At 47.2% G+C, this 17,056-nt stretch overlaps 1 long non-coding RNA gene across 1 annotated transcript; it reads left to right on the top strand.

The window, feature by feature from the left end:
- Window positions 1-13,951: 13,951 nt before the first annotated feature.
- On the top strand, window positions 13,952-16,553 carry LOC130707515 (uncharacterized). Its single transcript, XR_009007417.1, has 3 exons — window positions 13,952-14,228; window positions 14,821-14,993; window positions 15,817-16,553. It is a non-coding gene; the product is annotated as an uncharacterized LOC130707515 (long non-coding RNA).
- Window positions 16,554-17,056: the final 503 nt, after the last annotated feature.

Below are 17,056 nucleotides of genomic sequence, written 5' to 3'. Positions count from 1 at the left end.
GACTTCCCTGACCTTCCTGACCAGATGAAATCTCCTGCCATGCCCTCTCATAGCCATTTTAGAGCACCAGCCCCTCTCCTTGGTGGTATGTGTCCATTGCAGGGCTACTCTTGGCAGCTCTGTGATTAACAAAGACCTCCACCAGTAAGTTCCATGAGAGAATGGGCTTGCCTGTTTTTGTCACTATCATTCACTAATGTTTCTCCAGTGCCTGGCATGGTGCCTGGCATGTTGTAGGCACTTGGCAAGTATTTGTTGAATGAATGAAATAAATGGTTGGCTGCACCTAAAATTCAGTATCTAACCACAGCTGAGCCCCCATGGGTGAGCATCAATCATTCTCTATGTGTATATGCACCTCCTGCAGCAATGATTTCCAATCTTTCTTACTTGACTCAATGCCCAAACTTGGCCCGCTCACTCTTTGTTCCTGTTCTCAGCCCCTACGTTTTAGACAATATCAAGTGTTATCAAAGCAAGCTTCGTCACCTTCCCCTTCCTCTGGACCTTCACCCATTTTCCTCTTCCTTTCTGACCCAGAGCAGAAATTGTCCCCATCCCTTGCCAAAGCCAACTTTCCTCGTACCCTGATCCTGCCCCTCCATCCTCCCCCAGGCCACTGCTCCAACCTGCATCCCCTATCTCGACTCTTCTCTCTTTTTCCAACTCCTTCCTCTCACCTTACAGCCATGCTCAGGTGACTCCCATCTTCCCAATACGTTGGCCCTTGGTGGTTTAGCTCTCGAGCACCGCTGTCCAATGGAACTTTCTGCAGTGGGGGAAATACTCTGTATCTCTGCTGTCACATATGGAGGCTACTACCACATGTGGCTATTGAGCACTTGAAATATGGCTAGTGTGACTGAGACATGAAACTTTAATTTTATTTAGTTTTAATTAAATTTAACATTAAAATACACACATGTGGCTAGCGGCCTCCATATTGGATCCCACAGCTCTAAAGTGTAAGTTCCAAAATCATATTGTTTAGGTTAAAATAAATTACAGTTGTACCACCTCCTAACCATACGGCCTTGAGAAATCTACTTAAGTACTAAACTTTTTCATCTAAAATTATGATAATCGTACTATAGTATAGAGTTGTTATGAATAAGATAATTCATGGTATTACATTTAGTGCAAAGTGTATATACTCAAAATGTATTTGTTTTTGTCATCACCATCATCTTCACTGTTATCCAATCCTATTGAGACTGATTTTTCAAGCTTCAGGTCAGATGCTTTAATGACCAACAAAATCAGTTCAGTGGGTCTTGACTAGCATTTTTTTAGAGAAATAGACCAGACTAGAATAAGAAATATGAGTGCTTCTCATGCAGTAGAAATAGGTAGTAATTCATGAAACATTTGTTTCTATATACGAGTGCATTGTGTACCAGGCAATGAAGTAAAATATATTTCTCACCATGAGTTGCATAAAAAGAGTTGTGTTTCTCTAGAAGTGCTGCTTCCGAGTTGAGAAGGTCAAGACTGATATACCAGAGGCCAGATCCACTGGCCTCTTCTCAACCTTATCTTGATTTCTCAGTCCTATTTGGCACTGAGGTCCACCTTCTGTTTGATTTTCTTTCCTCTGTTGACCTTTACTCTTTCCCATCCAGTATTTCTTTGAGGGCTACTTGCATCAAAATAACTCCAGGAGGGTAGGGACATATGGTAGTCAGCCTTCAAGTTGCCCCTCCACCCTGATTTGGTCTCCTGTCACTTCTGTGAACTCTCCTCTCACAGTCAATAGGACTCACCTATGTAACGAATAGGATTTTGCAGAAATGACAAACGTGACTTCTGAGGCTGGGTCATAAAAGATATTGTGGTCTCCACCTTGCTCTCTTGGGTCACCTGCTCTAGGGGAAGCTGGCTGCCACTTGATGAGGACACTCATCTTGGAATCAGAGCCTCAGGCCCAGATAAGTCTTCAGATTTCTGGCTTACAACTTGACTGCAGCCTTGCGAGAGGCCTCGAGCCACCCAGCTGAGCTGCTCACAGATTCTTGATATCCAGAAACCATGAGATCAAAAATGTTGCTGTGTTAAGATGTGAAATTTGGGGGTTATCTGTCATGCATCAATAGATAATGAAGGGAGTGTTCTCTTTAGATCGTATGTTCCTACTGAATCTGGTTTTCTGGGGAGGGGTTTAGGAATCTGCATGAATGTCTCTGGGTGATTCTTTGACCCTCTAGAGTTTAAGAACCACTGCTCTTTTTTTCACTGACTGCCCTCCGTCTTCCTTCCCTCCCTCCATTCCTTCCTTCCCCTACAGTACAGTTCCCAAAAGCTCTGTCCAGGGCCTCTTCTCTTTTTATTGTGCACTCCCCAAGCAAGTACATCTATTCTGTGGCTTCAACAGACAGACTTGGAGCAACCCGTGGACCTACTTCTTCCACACCGAGCCCTCTTCAAAGCTCCTAAGCCCTATTTTCCAACTGCCTGCCTGATATCTGCATGCGTGTTTCCCTCCAGCAAGTCAAACTCAGTATGTCCAACATTGAATTCATAACCATCCTCATGAAACCTTTTCATTTGTGTTCCCTATTTTTGATAGTAATTTATAGCTTAGTCTCCTAGGCTCTAAATCTTTTTTTTTTTTTTTTTCCAGTGCTAGGTGTTGTTATTTTCTTTCACTCAATGGACTGTCATGGATCTAGAAAACCGTTCTGAGAAAAATCCTCAGGGTGAGGACCTAGGGCATCTTGTCATTCACAATCATCCCATTCTTTTGGCCGAGACCAGGTCTCTGATTAGGCTCTAAATCTTGATATCATCCTTGCATCCTCTTTTTCCTTACCCTCAACACATCCGAAGATCTGACAGTCCTCCTCTTCAGTCCTCCATTCTCCCATGGCCACTGCCACCACTCTGGTTCACACGTCATTACCCCTTACCTGGCCTGTTGTGATGCCTGCTCCATTGCTTTCTCACTCTCCTCTTTCCCCACAACCTCTTCCATTCCAACCTTCAATCCACAACCTCTCCATTGTCTTTTGAATAAAGTTTAAACTCCTTGGTGTGGCATGTAAGGTCCCTAACAGTGAGGCCCTAACAGGATGTTCTACGTTTATTATTAATAGCCATCTCCTAACTCACCCCTAAACACACATACTCTCTCGGCACAAGACGTTATCCATAATTTCCCAAACATGCCTTGAAGTGGTCTATATCTTTTCTCATACTATTATGACCCCTAGAGAATTAAAATTCTCCTTTGAGAATAAAAAAAAAAATCATACTGTAAAGCCCATTGCAAAATTTATTTGCGATGCAGTTGCAATGGTAGATGTAGTTCATGTCTGCACCCTCTCATCCCAGTCCCCAAACCAGGTCAGCAGAAGGCAGGGGGAGAGTGTGGGTGCAAACCCCATTGAGCTTGCAGCTACTTTGTTGCCTTCGGACATGAAAAAGGCATTTTCAGCTTCCTGTGGGTCTTCACCTGCTTTAGCTACACAGGTTGTACTTTTGTGAAAAGACGCACTCATTATTCATTTATTGAGCTCATAAGCATTTATTAACCCTGTCCTAGCATCATGGTGGATATCAAAGTTAAGACCTAGTTCCTGCTCTTTGTCAACTCTGGTAGAGAGTAGCAATTGCCAGAAGATACTAAAATATCAGGGGACTTCACAGGTAAAGGAAATCACCTCTGGGTTGGAAGGGTGGGGAGTGGGGATAAGTTATTGCCTACCTTCCTCTCCTTGAATGTAAGCTCCAGAAGGGCAGGCATCTTTGTTTTGTTCAAGTCTATATTTCCAGTAGCTAGATCAGCAACCTACACAGAGTAGGACCCAAGATATATTTGTTGAAAGAATGGGTGACTGAATAAAAACTTTTACGTAGAAAAAGTTTAGGTTCAGGTTCATAACTGTGAACTTCTTAAAGGCTGAGATGATAGCCATTTGCATTTTTATGGATTTGCATTGTGTTCAGCATACCTTAGGCACTCAATTAGTGCTGGATGAATGTCGAGTGATTCCATAGTGAGGTTTGTTTTCTCCCACCCCTTCCCTGGTGTCATTAAGTGTTAGCCTTCCAAAGAAAATATTTATGCTAAGTTGACAGTGGTTTTAAAGGTAAGAGTCTTTAAGAAACCAAGGAAAAAAGGCAAGGTGAAAGAAGATGAGACAAGATAAAAAGGTCAGGAAAATAACATTTTTAATGTAATTAACTACTGAAAGTGTTCCTGAAAGCACTGGTTTACCTTTACCTAAGAGTCAACTGAAATGGAAAATATGACTATATGTGACGTTGTTAAACCATCTCATTAGCAACACTTCTTTGATTTAATCCAAGAACCAAATATTGCTATATAGAGGTCAAAGCTTAAAGTTAGTGAAGACTTATCCAATTCAGAATTAAATAAAAAGGCCAAAGGCCCGGAGAATGTTTATGCTGCTGTTCTTTTTTCCCCCCAGTGATCTAAATTTAACTAACTGAAATTATATTCTAAGTATCAGATATTTATGCCAGGCTCTTAAGTGGCAGCTAATTTGCATACTGAAATTACTTGAGACTTGTTTTAGTGAGAAGCCCATTGGGTGCAGAAATAATTGCTGGGGAAGAATCAAAAGCAAGAGAACATGATGGTCTTTGCCCTGAAGCAGCTTACCATGTAAGCATGTGAAACAGATATTAAGAAATCGGGGGCTGGAGGGGTGGGGGGAGGGAAGAAGTAAAGCAATATTTGAGTTCAGATTCATTTACAGCCTTTTGGCACAGCCTGCTAGTTGGCCATTGAAATCTGAGCTTTCCTTCTTCAGAAATGGTTGTCCCTGGGACTACATTTCCCAGCTCCCTTTGCATCTATGTGAGACTATGTGACTAGTTGGCCATGTGACCTCATTCTGGCCAATGGAATGTGGGCAGAAAAGATGTGGACCACTTTTAGGCCTGGACCTTATGCCTTACCCTCCTTCTTCTATGGGCTGATATAAGTTTTTTTTTTTTTTAATTGTACTGTCTTGTCCCAGTTTTGAAGCCCTGAATAAGAGGCTGGTCAGTCAGTTTCCCTTCTTAAACAGCTGATTAAGTCCACATCCCAAACCACTTCATTGTTGGGCCCTAACACTCTGGGGCCATGAAACATATACCCTAATTGCCCCAGAGTCAGGTACCAGACAACTAAGGATAACCCCTATGCCCAGAGCCCTGCCCCCAAATTATTCAACTTAGCCAATCCACAGGAAGACCATGAAACCTAGCTAACCCCACCCCACTTGCCATAAATCAGCTGCCCCATAGAGCCCCAGCCTGCTGTTACTCTGTTCCTGGGTACAATCCCCTGTGTGGCCCTGCCTAGCAACCTTCTCTTGTTCAGAGCTCTAAGAATCAAAGAATTTTGCCTTTCATTTATCCAAGTGTCATTGTGTTGGGTCTCACCATCTTTAAATCTTATAAAACAGCTGAAATGGCAGTGATCACAGATTCTTGGAAACTATGTTGATGATGGCAAAGTTGCCTTCTGTCTGGTCCTGAATGTCTTCCTCTAACTCTCCCATCCCTGCCCCACCGTCAGTGCCCTGCACTGTCCTAAGAGAAAGGAACTTCTATTATGTTGTTACTTGTTTTGGCTTATCGGTTATGTCAGTCTAGCCTACTATAATTATTATAGGAAAACAACCAACCCATTGCTAGGGATATAGTATGAAATGAGGAAGCCTCCAGAGAGAGACAAGGGAAGCCAGTATCTCAATAATCTCTATGAGGAGGGGAGCTCAGGGTTGATCTTTTACAAAATGGCAAACTAGTTTTGCAGTTAGTCCTTACTGGACATCCCTCCACTCATGTCCAAGGAAATGCTTCAGTCAAAAGATGCCTTATGTAGCTAGATCTCCATTATCTCTAGTTTCAAAAAATATACCATCAGTGCCCAGTATTCTCAAAGTTAACTTCATGTCCTTAGGCCCCAGGTTCATTCTGACCTTTTCCTCTTCTATGTTTATCTTTTTCCCCTCCTATCTTTTTCTTTTCATTGCAAATTAATTTCTAACTATCTAAGCATTACATAATGGTATTCTCAACAAAATTATATACAAATAAATAAATAATGAAAGTAAAATATAAATTATAGAAATAAAACTATTCTTTGATTAATCCTCCCCAACAATTCCATCTGCTCTCACCAACCCAGATGCAACCCCGCTGTCTTCTGTGCATGGTTTCAGGCATTTTTCCTTTTTATTCACATTAGTTGATAGAAAATCGATGGTATTGTTTTTCCATAAATCATGTCTTACTGTCCATTTTGTCCCACAATTTGCTTCTTTCACCCAACAATGTTTTGGAGAGCTCTCCATGGTCCTACATGGAGATCTAGTTTATACCTAATGACTACATACTGTTCCTTAGTGTGACTGTACCACAATTCATTTAGTCATTCCATTATTCAGGGTGTCTCCAATTTTCCACCATTACATAAATATCTTCAGTGAACATCCTGGGACATGCTTGCCTGAGTACTTACGCAGTCCTGGGTGCTCTTCACGTGCTTTCTAGGAGATCCCATTTAAGCCTCTCAGCAGTTGTATGAGGTAAGTACTGACATCATCTTTGCTTAGTGGGTGAAGTGTCTGAGGTGAACTTGCCAGGGCTTCTTTAGGGGTAATAATGAGTGGTGCGTTTGCAGGGCAGTTTACCCTCCTCTAAGTGTAGCATGTTTTAAGGACACCAAAGGCTTTGTTTTAATCAGGTACAGTAAGACATGTAGACATGGAAATGACTGTCAGGAAAGAGGTGTTTTTCTTTATACTCACAATTCCCTAGGAGCAGGAGGCATGGCAAATCATGCAGGGCCACTTGGGGAAGCACCAGAACCGGTCAAGAGGCAAAGGGAGTGAGGGGTGAGTGGGGAATGTGTGGTTTTCATGGGAAGGAATGGGTGAGGTGGGTAAACAAGTTTATAATAGGCTAGTTTGAATAATTTCAGTGGGCTCTGAGGCATAGGGGCTGTCCGTAGTTGTCTGGTACCTGGCGCTGGGGTGATTATGGCAGGGGAATAGTGACTCTAAGTGTGAGAGACCATAAAGGAGGTAGTGGGGTGTGTGGGCTCTAGTTTACTATCTCTAGGAATTGCTTAGCCCTGGGAAGGGCAGTCTCTCCAGGGTCAACAAGGCCCCAGGTGTCAAAGCATCAGAATACAGAAAATAAAAGACATGGTTAATACATAGCAATTTGCACTCCTACCAGCAGAATATGGGAATTCCCTTCTCCCTGCATCATCACCAAACACTTGATGTTATCAGACTTATATTTGTAGTCCATCTGATAGGGGAAAACAGTGTCTGTTGTTTTCATTGGCATGTTCTCATTAATTAGTGATGTTGAGTACCTTTCATGTATCTTTGGTCCAATGGTGAATAGTCCATTCCTGGCTCCTCTCTCCAGTTTATTTCCACTCCTCCACAGTCTTCTCTCTTTTTCTTCAGACACAAACCAAACGTCCCTCCATGACTTTCCAAGCCTTTCTCAGTATGGCACAGGTGCTTTTCGGAATTTTTACTTCTTGGCATTTCCCAACTTGTCTTGTAAATTCTACACTTGGTCTCTTTCCCCACCCCCTCCTTCCTGGTCTTTACACAAGCTGCTCCCTCTGCCTGGAAACTCACTGCACATTCTCTTCCTTTTCTTCCCTTTATACACACACATGTGCGTGCACGCACACACACACACACACACACACACATTCTACTCATACAACATATGAAGTCACCCCCAGGATCCTTTTCCAGCACACTCCATCCTATCTGCTTTACAATCTTAGCACTTAGCCCATGACCCTGTAATTGCAGATTTACTTTTCTACTCTCTCCATAGGTTATAAACTGGTTGAAGACAAAGATTGTGTCTTTTATATTTTTTTATCCTCCACACCATTACTATGACTGAAACATGTCAAGTACCCAAGAATACACCTTGAATGGAGGAAGAATGGGTGAGAGGTGACTGAATGAGCACTTTTTAAAATTTAAGTATAGTTGATTTACAATGTCTCAGGTGTACAGCAAAGTGATTCAGCTATACATATACACATATATATATATTCTTTTTCAGATTATTTCCCATTATAGATTATTACAAGACATGGAATATAGTTCCGTGTGTTATACAGTAGGTCCTTGTTTATCTATTTTACATATAGTAGTGTGTATCTGATAATTCCAAATTCCTATTTTGTCCCTCCCTCCTTTGGTAATCATAAGTTTGTTTTCTATGTCTGTGAGCCTATTTCTGTTTTGTAAATAAGTTCATTTGTATCATTTTTTTAGATTCCACATATAAGAGATATCATATATTTGTCTTTCTCTGACTGACTTCACTTAATATGATAATCTCTAGTTGGACCTATGGCAGGGGGACAGTGCTGGCATGGTACCAGCATGGTACCAGCATGTTGCTGCAAATGGCATTATTTCATTCTTTTTTATGGCTGTGTAATATTCCACTGTATATATATATATATATATATATATATATATATATATATATATATATGTATATATACGACACATCTTCTTTATCCATTCATTTGTGGATCGACATTTAGGTTGCTTCCATGTCTTGCCTATTGTAAATAGTGCTGCTATGAACGTTGGGGTACATGTATCCTTTTCGAATTAGAGTTTTTGTCTTTTCCAGATATATGCCCAGGAGTGGGATTGCTGGATCATATAGTAACTCTATTTCCAAATGAGTACTTTTATCCTGTTCCACACTCCAGCCTTGGAAGTGTGTCTCCTCACTGAGTGTGTTATCCATCCAGGGCAGAGGTGGTGGGTGGATCATATGCTTTGACAATTCTAGATCTGTACTCAAACCCAGCATCTAGTGCAATGCTAACCTATGTTCTAGCATGTTCTGAGCTCATTAAATGGGTTGTAGTTGATTCTATGTTTTCCTGGATGCGCAGGATTGAGGAAACCCAGAGAGAAGAGAGAAGAATATCAACTGACTTCAGTCTGGTTTTCAATGCCAGGGCAAGATTGGTGGGGAAGGTCTCCTTTCCTTCTGCTATTAATCAGTTAATTCAGAAAATAATTCTTGATTGCTCTACTGTGTTCCAGGCTCTATGTTTAGCAATAGGTGGAACAAGTAGAGAAACACTTGCTCCCAGAGAACTCACAATCTACTCAGAGGCTCGGTACCAGTCTGCTAAGTGCAAGCACGTTGGGATGAATGAAAAGGTGTGGACTGTGGGAGGTGCTTCGTGGAGATAATGTTTAGACGCTGAGGGTTGATAGGACTGTGAAGCAGTGTGCCTTCAAAGCTGGCATTCTGGGGTTCAGGGGTGCAGGAGCTGAGAGGTGCTCAAGAGGGAGGATGAAAGAGTCACAGAGCACAGAGTGGTAGAGTGTGGTTGATGCCATGCTGGACATAAATCCTTTCAGACACTTCCTGTTCAAGTGCCATCGTGTCCTTTCTCTGCTCACAAACCTCCAATGGCTTCTCTTCTCACCCTGAGTAAAAACCAGATCCCTGCCAATGCCTCTAAGGTCCACCTCAGTAGGAGACCTCTCTGACCTCAGCCCCCCTAGTTGTCTGCATCACTTACTCACTCCAGCCTCATTGACATCCTTCCTGTTTCCTGTACACAACAGGCATGCTCCTGCCTCAGGGACATTGCATCTGTTCTCCCTTTGCCTGGAAATGCTTTTCTCTTAGAAAACTGCATAGCTCACTCCTTCAGGTTTTTACTTAAATGTTACCTTCCCAGTAAGGGCTTCCCTGCCTACTTTATCAAAAATTTAAGCCTTGATCTTTGCACAGCACATGTGATAGACTGCCAGTTTCCCCTGACCCTTTCAGTCCACTCTCTTCTTGCTTCTGGTCACCTGGTTGCCCCATAAAGACTACATTTCCCAGCTTCCCTTGCAGCTAGATATGGTCATGTGACTAGGTTCTCACTAATGATAGGTGAGAGAGCTAATTTTTGTGTAACTTCTGCCTCCCTTGCCTGAAAGGAAATTGTTTGCCTTAGATTCCCTTTTCTTATCACTTTCCCTCAGACTGGGCCCCAGACAGATCAGTGACCCAGCTTCTGTCCCACACATGAAGACAGTATCTTAGAGGATGGCAGAATAATGAGGTAGAAGGAATCTGGGTCCCTGAATGACCCTATGGAGCAGAGATGCCCCATCCACCTAGAATAGTAAGACATTCACATAAGGGAGAGATAAACTTCTATTTAAATTACTGAATATTTGGATCACTTTGTTATAACGACTCTGCCTATGCTCTAACCTACACATCTCCTCTATAAATTCCCTGATTCATTATTCTGCCTAGTACTTCACACCATCTAACACTCCCAATGTTTTCCTCTTTTGTTTATCATGTATTCCTTAAGTAGACTGTGAGTTCTTCCAGGGCAGGGGGTTTAGCATCTTTGCTCACTACTGCATCTCCAGCACCCAGTACAGTGCCCAGTTCATAGTAGGTGCTCAATGAATATATTTGGAATGAAATGTTATTGTCCACTGAAAATGAAATCAAAGGCTATGCCATGAAGACAGAGCTTCAGTAAGTTTTGAAAAAGAATCCTAGGGCAAGGTGGGGGGCAGTAAGAGGATGGGAGAGGGGAGGGGAAAATGAGTGAAAACAGTGAGGAATGTCATTCATGGAGGGTTGAGAGAAGCGTGGAGTCCGAGGAGGGGTGGAGTTTTTAATCAGGTCAGAGAAGCCCCTCAGCTCTCCTGTGTTTGGGAGGGAGACTCTGGAGGCTTTGCTTCAGCATGTCTCCCCACTGGTATTGGTTTTGGCATTGACTTCTATATGAAAGAGGAAGAAAGATTAAGTTTTTGCCCATTTAGCAGGAAGTAAGTCATGCTCTCTCCTGCATTCCATCTACCCTTATTCTCGTCCTCTTGAGAAAAATCTACATCCTATATTCAGGATAACTTACCTAGAATCCTTGAGGTGGAAGGTGTTCATAGCAATAGCTGTGATGTATTGGGAAAACCATTAGGATGGAACTGAACTGCTTTAGATTTAATCTGATGCCTCCACTGGCTGGGTGGTCGTGAGTAAATGGATTGAACTCCTTTGTCTTTAGCATCCTCGCCTGTAAAATGAGTGTAACACTGGACACTGAATTGTGTCCCCCCCCCCCCAACCTCCAGTACCTCAGAATGTGACTGTATTTCAAGACGGGGCCTTTAAAGAGGGAATAAAGTTAAAATGGGCTTGTTAGAGTGGTCTCTAATCCGATATAACTGGTGTCCTTATAAAAAAGATTAGGACACACACACACACACACACAGAGGGAGACACCAGACACTTGCACACACAGAGGGATGACCATGTGAGCACACAGCAAGATGGTGGCCATCTGCAAGCCAAGGAGAGCAGCCTTAGAAGAAACCAAACCTGCTGATACCTTAATGTCGGACTTTTGGCCTCCAGAACTGTGAGAAAATAAATCTTTGTGGTTTTATGACACCTAGTGTGTGATATTTTGTTATGACAGCCCTAGAAACTAATACATGAGATAATGTGGAAAGCTAACAGAATGGTGTGCTGTACCTGCCCTCCAAATGCTTGTCTTCTGACGTTGCATTAATAGAAGCAAATTATTTAACATACAGGATGTGCCAGTCCTGCCGTGTGCTGGTCGGAACCCACGGAGTGAGTGTGGAATCCCCTTCTGGAAACGAACTCTGCTTGCTGGGGGGTGGGTGGCCATGGGGAAACTGGGTCCAATCCAGAGAAAGGCTACAAGGCTGGTGAGGAGTCTAGGCACTGCCACACTGTGCGAAGTAGCTAAGTTTAACCCGGAGAAAGGAAGAGTTAAGGGGACGTAAAGCCATCTCCAAATGAGTAAAGCTCTGTCTTAAGGAAGAGGAATCCCATTTAGCTGTGTGGGCCCAGATGGGAGAGCCGGAACCAGTGTGTAAAAGTTTCAGGGAGGTAGGTTTCAGTTCAGTACAAAGAGGGCTTTTCTAAGAGAGCTGAGGGCAAACATTACAGGCTTCCTCAAGTATTCCATGAGGCTGCATGACCACTTAGCAGAAATGTCGGGGGGCGGGGGTACTCAAGCACAGGTCCTGTGTTTGCACCAGATAAACTTGGATGTTTCTTTCAATTCTTTTATTCTCTGTACGACTGGATTGTATTTATCAGCTGGAGAACAGGTCTCAATAGTGCTTAGACATATCTCTTATGATTGTAAAGACATACACATGGTCAACAAATGTTTTTGAGTTTGTTGATTTGACGGCTTATTAGAAAGCTTTAGAAAATTTACTGAGAAAAACAATTACATAAATATTCAAACTCTAGAGGTCAGTCATAGGACCTTGGAAGCGTGGGTACCCAACTAAGATTCTGGAGCCCCAAAGCACAAGCTTTAGCAGAAACGAACTTGTGCTAGTCAAAAATCTTGAACTTATTCTATGCAAAGCTGCCATCTCAGTTTTACAAAGCAAAAACAAATAAAGAGAAAAAATGCTGAGTTAGATTTATCTACTAAAAGTTAATCTATCCTGACAGAATTTGTTAAAATTACTCCCAGTAAGAGTCGACACAGTAAAAGCTGTAATTTCCTGACTACCATCAGTATGTGAGATTTGGGGAAAGCCGATGGAAGCAGAAGATGATTTGGTGGCGGCATCCGAAACGTGGTTTTCATATCCACAAATTGCTACAGAATAATGGGGTGCCGCTGGTTCTAAAGTGCCGCCTGCCTGCAACACCTCATTAGCTCACACCCCTTAACTACCGTGGCTGGGACGTAGGCCCTCGGAGCCAGGCAGGCCGAGGAAGGCCAGCCTTGCGCAGGGCCAGCGGGCGGCCAGAACCAGTGGGGAGTGAGTTGCACCCTTCTGCGGGCTGGGCTCGGGCACCAAAAGCCACAGAGAGACAACACCGACGAGGCAAACTCTCTCCACCGGGGGCTGGGAGGGCAAACACCCTCGACCCCCTTGGGTTCCGATCCACGACCCCAGAAGCCCCCCACCCCACCGCCGCCCCCTCCTCCGTACTCAACCTTCTGCAGCTGCACCGAGGACCCTCCCTCTCCCCGCAAGGAGAGCGCGCGCCGGGCGGACGTTCGGAGGGGCCAGCGCATCTCCCAGACAGGCTAAGAGTCCTCCCGCATAACGCCTGTGGCTCGCAAAAGGGCAAATATCAAGGGAGCGGGGGAGGGGGAAGAGTGTCATTCGGGCTCTGAGGGGACACGCAGAGCCTTGGTGGGACGTGGTGAGGTGCGGAGAGCTAAACGCAGGAAAGGAAGACTTTGGCAATTGGCCGTCCCCCCCCCCCCCCGCCCACGTGAACCCCGTCGGTGGTGAGGGTCTTGGGGTGGGGACCGGCCGCCCTGTGCACTCTTGTCCCACGGGTTGGAGCCGCCACCGCGGCAGCAGCCTAAAGCGGAGCCCTCTCCCGCGCCGTGCCGCGCTCTGGGGGCACCGGAGGACGCGCGGAGGCCGCGGCGGCCACCCGGGCTCGCGCGCAGCGCATGCGGAGACCGCCGTCCTGCGCCAGGAAAGGGGCGACCCGGCCCTAGGCCTGTGCCGACACGTGCAGGCGCGCGGGCTTCCGATTGGTTGCGGCGGCGGAGGGTCCCTTCCCCCTCCCCGCGCTCGCGGGGCCCCTTCCCCAGCCGCGGCGCTGGCTGGGTCTGCGGAGGCGTGTGCCCGCCTCGTGCGTGTCCGGGCTGCGCGCCTCCGCCCCGCCCCCGCCCCCTCCCTCTCTCCGCGCCGCCGCCGCGCGCTCGGGAGCTCAGGTAGCGGGCGCGCGGGTGCCTTCTCGGGGGACTGTGGCCGGACTGTCGTCCTCCCGCCCCCCCGCAACTCCCGCACGCGTCCGCTCCCGGAGCCTGGGGAGGGAGAGCGCGGGCGCGGGGAGCTGGAGCCGGGCGCCGCCGCCGCCGCCGCCGCCGCCGCCGCCCCCTCCCCCTCCCTTTCTCCGCGACGCCGCCGCGCGCTCGGGAGCTCAGGTAGCGGGCGCGCGGGTACCTCCTCGGGGGCGCGCGACCGGACTGTCGTCCTTCCCCCCGCAACTCCCTCACGCGTCCGCTCCGGAGCCTGGGGAGGGAGAGCGCAGGCGCGGGGAGCTGGAGCCGGGCGCCGCCGGCGCCGCCGCTGCCGCCGCCGCCGCCGAGGCTTAACGTCTCGCTCGCTCGCGCAGCGGCGGCAGCAGAGGTCGCGCACAGATGCGGGTTAGACTGGCGGGGGGAGGAGGCGGAGGAGGGAAGGAAGCTGCATGCATGAGACCCACAGGTAAGACCGAGAGCCCCGGAAGGGGCTTTCCATTCCGGGGAGGCGCTCGCAGGCCGAGGAGGGGGAGTTGGTGCCTGGCTCTGCTCCCCGAGGGAGGAATTTTTTGACAGCGCAGAGAAATCTCACTGGGGACTGGGCAGTAGGACCCATCCCGATCCTGGGGAAAACCAGAGAAGTAGCTGGGGGGATCCGGTGCCACCTCGTGAGATTCCTAAGAGTGAAATGTATAGGCCCGGGGAAAAGTGTTTTTTCAGCCCCGAGAGGCTGGAGGGCTTTAGACTTTCCTGTCGTGGTCACAGCCGCTGAATCCGGGGGACCGGCGCGGAGCCAATGTGCGCTAACCCCTGCCCTCCCTCCCCTCCTCCATCGCTCCCGCACGCGCAGCATCCCGCGGCGGCTGTTACTCAGTGTAGCCCGCGCTGGGGAGAAGCGGGGGGAGCTCGCCGTGGGAAAGGGGGCGGGGGCCGCGCGGGGGAGGAATGGGGAAGGAGCAGGGGAAGCCGGGGGTCCCGGTCCCAGGGCGGAGGAGGGGGAGCGTGGCCCCCGGCGCCCCGGCAGCCTGGGGTATCGTCGTGTTCGCTCCTGGTTGCAGACTCTTGCAAGCCGGATGCCCTCTGTGGATGAAAGATGTATCATGGAATGAACCCGAGCCATGGAGATGGATTTCTAGAGCAGCAGCAGCCTCAGTCCCCCCAGAGACTCTTTTGGCCGTGATCCTGTGGTTTCAGCTGGCGCTGTGCTTCGGCCCTGCACAGCTCACGGGCGGTGAGTGACCCCGCCGTGGCGGGGAGGGCCTGGGACGGCAGGGAAGGGGCGCCTGGCTGTCAGGATAGCCTTGCCACTCCGCCCCCCCCTACACCCCAGACTTCTGGGGTACCCGAGAATCCGAGGAGCCCCTGTGTCCCAGCCTGAGACCACCCTTCCTCAAAACCCCTGGAGTTCCCAGAAAATTCCTCTGTGGAGCCTGTATAGATTCACACGCCCACATTCTGTCTGGAGCTTCCCACCAGCCGCCCATCCTGGCTTCTCTGAAGGAAAGACAATAAGCCTGGCCCATTATTCTCACTTTGGTCAAAAGAGAGAGAGAGAGAGAGAAAGAAAGAAAGTGGTGTATTTGTGGCGAACGTGTGTTTGTGGACCTTTGACCCTGGTCTGTGCCCTCAGCAGGCAGAGGTCAGTTTTCAGCTTCTGGATTTAGGCCAGAGTTGCAAGAACCACCTTTGTGAATGTGAAGGGTCTGGAAATGTGACCAGACTGGCTGCAGGACAGCTTTATTTGAAAGTTAACTTTCTCTTTGCCTTGGGAGGTGGTGTGTTCAGGCATGCCCGTGCATGTTGGCGGTGGGGAGGGGATGCAGAGGTGTTCCTTCAGATGTGTTTCTGGAGAACTGCTTGGCTTATCCAGGTCTGAGGTACAGGGGGAATAAAGTCGAGTGCTTTTCTGTGAAGTGGAAGTTAGCTGAAATCAAATTCAGAGCCTCAGTCCTCAGGGGCGGCTGATCTCTGATGCATTCGGTTCTGGGGGGGGGGGAGGGCTGTCTTTTGGTTGTGGTGGAGGAAGATGGATGGCATTCCTGTCTGGATTTCAGAGCCTGAGGGTCTTTCTGCCACCACTGCCCTTTGCTGTCCATTCCAGACTTCCTGTGAGAGCTTGCTGATGTGGGCATATTAAGAGGACAGAATCATGTTTCTGGAGCTGAAAAACTGTTAATCTACAAATAAATTATAATTGGTGGAAAAGCAGGTATTGATTGATACAAGTAAACCATTTTAGTGTTTTAAAATATTGCCGTTTTAGAGAATTCAAAGGTGAAGATGGAAATAATGGGTGAAAAATTAGTAGAGGTGGGGAGGGCACTACCAAGTTGGGCTTTAACACAGAGGAATCAATAACCCAGGTGTTGCACTTAGAGGTCTGAGAGATGCCAGGAGTCTAAACGAGCTTCCTGTGATGTGCATATTTATCGGAATTAGTGCGAAAACACTCACTTTGGGTGGGGGACCCGGTTTTGGTTTTTCAACAAGGGGTAACTTTTTTGGTGCTCCCTTTTTTTACAGAAATGTCTCTGAGGCAGGTGTCCTCTTCATCGAGGACAAGGTCAAGTGGGATGCCAGGCCAGCACCTGTGTGGCCTGCCAGGGCTCTGGTCACAGCCTCTGTCCGCCCGTGAGCTTTAGCTCCACTTGGAGGGTGAGTGGGACCAGGTGGGCAGGACAGCCTCGAGCAGGGCCTGGTCATCACCTCCCCTCTTCTCTTTTCTTGCCTCCAGCTCTAGCTGTCATTTCCTTAAACCAGGTGCACGTGATTCTCCATCCTCTCTGTTCCTTTCTCCAGTGTAGATGACAGTTTAGTCTGGGTTCATCTGTGTGTGTCTTGACTGTTGTTATTGGAAGTGTGAGGTCTGAGCACAGCCTGGACTTGGTTGGCCCTTGGTTCTGCCATTTGTGTTTACAGAGCATCCCCCCACTCAAGGATCTCAGAGCTCAGTACACAGCACAGCCCCCTCAGTCTCACATTAGTCACTCGTGCGGTTGTACAACACGTCTTTCGCTCCCCTCTTCCGAGAGGCAAAGATATCAACAAAAAGATCCAGGGACTTAAAGGAGGCGGGACGAGGGTCGCCTATCACCTCTCCCTTCTTAGTTCCCACAGGCCGCAGAAAGGCTGGCCATCAGCTTTGTGTCATCTGGAACTCCCTCAGGCTGAGTGTGATTTCTGGAAGATGATTTATCATTTCAGAATTCTTCCATGAATAAACAATTTGGGTGGAAAAGGGTGGTGGAGGTTGCTCTATGGAGTTCACTGTACAGAGATTTCTTTCTTCGGAAA

This window comes from Balaenoptera acutorostrata, chromosome 1 (genome assembly GCF_949987535.1).
Source record: "Balaenoptera acutorostrata chromosome 1, mBalAcu1.1, whole genome shotgun sequence".
Classification (NCBI taxonomy): domain Eukaryota; kingdom Metazoa; phylum Chordata; class Mammalia; order Artiodactyla; family Balaenopteridae; genus Balaenoptera; species Balaenoptera acutorostrata.
The sequence above is the reverse complement of the archived record's forward strand: the minus strand, read 5'-3'. Positions and strand labels throughout refer to the sequence as shown.